Consider the following 6,000-nt stretch of genomic DNA (forward strand, 5'->3'; position numbering starts at 1 on the left):
GCACGTGGGGGGTGTATATATATATATATATATATATATATATATATATATATATATATATATACAGTGGTTTGAAATTTTCCACATTTTGTCACATTACTGCCACAAACATGAATCAATTTTATTGGAATTCCACATGAAAGACCAATACAAAGTGGTGCACACGTGAGAAGTGGAACGAAAATCATACATGATTCCAAACATTTCTACAAATAAATAACTGCAAAGTGGGGTGTGCGTAATTATTCAGCCCCCTTTGGTCTGAGTGCAGTCTGTTGCCCATAGACATTGCCTAAAGAGTGCTAATGACTAAATAGAGTGCACCTGTGTGTAATCTAATGTCAGTACAAATACAGCTGCTCTGTGAGGGCCTCAGAGGTTGTCTAAGATAATATTGGGAGCAACAACAGCATGAAGTCCAAAGGACACACCAAACAGGTCAGGGATAAAGTTATTAAAAATTTAAAGGAGGCTTAGGCTACAAAGAGACTTCCAAAGCCTTGTACATCCCACGGAGCACTGTTCAAGCGATCATTCAGAAATGGAAGGAGTATGGCACAACTGTAAACCTACCAAGACAAGGCCGTCCACCTAAACTCACAGGCCGAACAAGGCGAGCGCTGATCAGAAATGCAGTCAAGAGGCCCATGGTGACTCTGGACGAGCTGCAGAGATCTACAGCTCAGGTGGGAGACACTGTCCATAGGACAACTATTAGTCGTGCACTGCACAAAGTTGACCTGTATGGAAGAGTGGCAAGAAGAAAGCCAATGTTAACAGGAAAGCATAAGAAGTCCCATTTGCAGTTTGCCACAAGCCATGTGGGGGACAGAGAAACCATGTGGCAGAAGGTGCTTCTACAAGAAGGTGCAGTTTTTGGTGAGACCAAAATTGAAATTTTGGACAAAATGCAAAACGCTATGTGTGGTGGAAAACTAACACTGCACATCACTCTGAACACACCATCTCCACTGTCATATATGGTGGTGGCAGCATCATGCTCTGGGGGTGCTTCTCTTCAGCAGGGACAGGGAAGCTGGTCAGAGTTGATGGGAAGATGGATGGAGCCAAATACAGGGCAATCTTGGAAGAAAACCTCTTGGAGACTGCAAAAGGCTTGAGACTGGGGCGGAGGTTCACCTTCCAACAGGACAACGACCCTAAACATAAAGTCAGGGCAACAATGGAATGGTTTAAAACAAAACATATCTATGTGTTAGAATGGCCCAGTCAAAGTCCAGATCTAAATGCAATCGAGAATCTGTGGCAAGATCTGAAAACTGCTGTTTACAAACGCTGTCCATCTAATCTGACTGAGCTGGAGCTGTTTTGCAAAGAAGAATGGGCAAGGATTTCAGTCTCTAGATGTGCAAAGCTGGTAGAGACATACACTTCTCACATGTACACCACTTTGCATTGGTCTTTCACATGGAATTCCAATAAAATTGATTTATGTTTGTGGCAGTAATATGACAAACAAAATGTGGAAAACTTCAAGGGGGCCGAATACTTTTGCAAACCACTGTGTATACATATATATATATATATATATATATATATATACTAGCCCACCCGCGTCGTAGCATACGCCGCATCTATCTATATAATAGAGTACGCGCCTCAACCTTGAAGCAAGAAGAAGTAGGCTTTCCATGAGAAAATGTATGCGTGCTCAAACACCAAGTTTAACCCTAGCAAGTCTGGCTTTGCAAATCCGCCCTAATTGACTATTCATGAGGCAATGCTAATGCAAATATGCATTTGCTTTCGCATGCCAAACTATGCAGGGTCCAAAAACCAATACCGCAAAGCGATCGCCCTGGGGGAATTAGTTCATGCTACATAAGCACTATCCAGGAGCGCCACGGGTAGGCTTCCCAATGCCCCCATACAACCGGGGGGACCGTGGAGTCCCAGCACCCCGGATGGGGAGGCTAGGTGGCGCAGCCGCCCCCACCCCCCAAGTGTGGTCAACGCCGGGGAGAGCCGTCCGCACCCACCTCCCAATATTAAAAACAGGCACTTACCTTAACGTCCATTGCGTTCTGCTACATGCTCATTAATGTGGGGGCACCGCATTAGAAAGGAGTGAAGTATGGGTCACCCCGAGCTTTAGAGCTCAGGGCTGGCTCACATACAACACTCCAGAGGGGGGGGGGGGGAGGACAGGCGCAGACAACTCACTCCAGGGCTCACACCACCAGAGCAAGCCATCCACCACTTGCCTCCAAAGGATACAACTGCAAAAAATGCTTTCCATGAGAAAAATTATGCGTGCTCAAACACCAAGTTTAACCCTAGCAAGTCTGGCTTTCCAAATCTGGCCTAATTGGCTATTCATGAGGCAATGCTCATGCAAATATGCATTTGCTTTCACATGCCAAACTATGCAGGGTCAAAAAACCAATACCGCAAAGCGCTCTCTCGCTGCCTGGGAACCACAGCGCTACCCCGGAGGGGTAGGCTGGGTGGCGCAGCCGACCCCCCCAAGCGTGGCCAGCGCCGGGGAAAGCTGTCCGCACCCACATCCTAATATTAAAAACAGGCACTTACCTTAACGTCCATTGCGTTCTGCTACATGCGCATTAATTTTCTTATGGAAAGCATTTTGTGCAGTTTGTATCCTTTGGAGGCAGGTGGTGGATGGCTTGCTCCGGTGGTGTGAACCGTGGAGTGAGTTGTCTGCGCCTGTCCTCCCCTGTATGTGAGCCAGCCCTGAGCTCTAAAGCTCAGGGTGACCTATGCTTCTCTCCTTTCTCATGTGGTGCCCCCAAGTTAATGCGCATGTAGCAGAACGCAATGGACGTTAAGGTAAGTGCCTGTTTTTAATATTGGGAGGTGGGTGCAGACGGCTCTCTCCGGCGCTGGCCACACTTGGGGGGGTCGTCTGCGCCACCCTGCCTCCCCCTCCGGGGTGCCGCTGTGGTTTCCAGGCAGTGAGAGAGCCTGGGACCCTGCGGTCCCCCCGGTTGTATAAAAAGGGGGCATTCGGAATCCTCCCCGTGGCGCTCCTGGATAGTGCTAATGTAGCATGTAGCAGGGTGATCGCTTTGCGGTATTGGTTTGTGTATGCATTTGCATGAGCATTGCCTCATGAATAGCCAATTAGGCCAGATTTGCAAAGTCAGACTTGCTAGGGTAAGGCCTCTTTTCCATGGACTGTTGATAGGCAGTGAAATGCCTCTCAAACTCTCACAACTGCTCACTGCTGCCTGGTAACTGCTCACTGCTGCCTGGTAACTGCTTGCTGAGCACACAGCTCAATAGTCCGTGAAAAAGAGGCCTTAAACTTGGTGTTTGAGCACGCATACATTTTCTCATGCAAACTACTTCTTCTTCTGGCTTTAAGGTTGAGGCACTTACTCTAATATATATATATATATATATATATATATATATATATATATATATATATATATATATATATATATACATATATATATATATATATATATATATATATATATATATATATATCTGTACCTATTCCGAGAACAAGTTAAGATATAAAGTGCCAAGATCTTCCGCAGCACTTTACAGATTATATAGCCTTGTCACTAACTTTTACACTGAAAATCGTGGGCAGCGTGGCGCAGTGTTTAGCACTCTCACCTTGCACTGATGGGTCCCCGGTTTGAATCCCAACCAGGGCACTATCTGCAAGGAGTTTGTATGTTCTCCCATGTCTGCGTGAGTTTCCTCCCACATCCCAAAAACATACAGATAAGTTAATTGGCTTCCCCCTAAATTGACCCTAGACTACAATACATACACTACACGATACATACATAGACATAGGACTATGGTAGGGATTAGATTGTGAGCTCCTTTGAGGTACAGTTTGTGACAAGACAATATACTCTGTACAGAGCTGCGGTAGATGTCAGCGCTATACAAACACTAAAATAGTAATAATGATCGCAAACCCACTGCTAGGCGGTTGCGATTTTACACTGAGTGCGTTTCCATGGGATCCGTCGCTTTCATACTGCGGTTGCATACTGTACATATGTATACACAAATAAGGATTAAATGTCATCGTCCTGTAAATTATAATGTGCAGTATTTGGCGTCCCACGTTCTGCTCTCGTTATTAATCGCAGTAAAGGATGTGCCGTCTTAGTTTGCACGTCGCGTCTGCTCTCGCCGTTCCGCTAATCCTGTTTTTCGGCCTCTGACATCTGGGAAGGTTTAAATCGACTTCTCGCAGGTTTTTCCTGCTTTGAAAGAAAGTCTCCTGCGCAGACGGTCCAGGAACAAGCGGCCAGAACCGTTTCACTTTCCAGACAGATGGCCGCACTAGAGGAGGGTCCCCCTGGCCTCGGCATCCCAAACGCCAACCGCGTTCCCTTTCCTTGAAAGCGTTCAGAGTGCAAACATCAGAGCGATGTGACACTCCCGGGATCTGGACAAAAGAAAAACGTGACCTGGCCCCGCTGTACGTCCTGACCGCACTGTGGATCAGTTTACAGCGTTCTCTCGTGTGAAAGGGATGCTTGCCTCACCATGATGAGAAATACAGCATGTCACGTCCAGGATATATTATAATTGCTTTTCCAGGTGCCACTGTCTAATTTAACAAAAGCCAATGTAGAGCGGATATTTAAAGTGAACTCGAGGGGAAAATAAACTGATGAGATAATCAATTGTATTTATCCTCCTACTCCTAAAAATTATTTTTTTTTAGATATCCCATGATTTTATTTTATATTTAAAGTGAACCTCCAGACTAAAAATCGACTCAGCAGCACTGAAAAGGCTTGGTGTTTCTTGAACAGTTTCACAGCATCAGAACTTTGTTTTTCTTACCCAAGCCTCATTTTTAGCTGCACAGAAGAAAACTGCCCGGGCATTTTTCCCCGGATGCTGTGCAAAGCATGATGGGATTTCTGATGTTGTTGTTCTCCTGGGGGTAGAATAGTGCTGTACACAAGACCCTGCTGAGCACTGAATAGGGACTGTCTACAAATCTTTGCAAAACTTTGTATGATTATGATTCCTCATCAGTAGCTGAGCAGAGGCTGTCATTAGAACAATTGTGCACAGCGCAGGAAGCTTTTCTCTGTGTCATTAGTTGTCAGTCTCTCAGGACAAGGAAAAGAAACTCTCCCCCCCATGGGGCCCTCTGCGGCTTCTGGGCCCCCCTGCGGCTGCATCCCTTGCAGGGTCTATTGTTACACTCCTGTGTGTAACCGCGGGCCTGTACCCACATTGCAGAAACAATCGCTCATTGCGCAGAAGAAACGCCGTTCTTTAGGTAAATCATCATAGAAATCGTGTAGTGGGTATGGACCCGCCAAGGGCCCTTTTCCACTAGCGGCGATTGTGATGCTGAAACGCAAAATCGCAAACCGCTAGTGATTTTTAAATCGCTACTGTTTGCCAAATAACATAGGAATCACGGTAGGTAATTTCCACTACCGCAATTTGTTTTTTACTTAATCACGATCGGGTCGCGGAGCGATTTTTGCCGCAATTTTGCTATGCAGTGCATTGCATAGCAAAATCGTGATCCCAATCGCCAGGAGAATTTGGAACTTTGCTGAATCGCAATCGCTAGCGTTTAGCGCGAACACTAGCGGTTGCTAGTGGAAAAGGGCTAGGCTAGGTTCACTGTGGGAAGGAACGGAAAAGTAGCAGTGCACATTATATGACTACTGCATCGCATGCAGAGTAAAGCATGCAGTCAGTGAAAAAGTATGCTTCACTGTCACTGTCAACATGCCTGTTTTGCAGTAACGCACTGCATGCAGTGCCTTGGGATGCCGCACGCGTTAGATTGCACTGCACCGGATGCACCATCACCGTCACATAGGTGCTGTATTGCAGTGCGACGTTCTGCTTTGTATGCGTCCGCTAAGTCACACCACAATGCCCCATGGCAGAGCTGGGACAAGGTCCTCCAGCACCCAAGGCTGAGACACCAAAGTGTGCCCTTCTATCCCTCCCACCCACCCAGCCATCACACACTGATTGCTATTAGACTAAGAGGTGCCCCAG

Source organism: Hyperolius riggenbachi, chromosome 3 (genome assembly GCF_040937935.1).
Source record: "Hyperolius riggenbachi isolate aHypRig1 chromosome 3, aHypRig1.pri, whole genome shotgun sequence".
Classification (NCBI taxonomy): Eukaryota; Metazoa; Chordata; class Amphibia; order Anura; family Hyperoliidae; genus Hyperolius; species Hyperolius riggenbachi.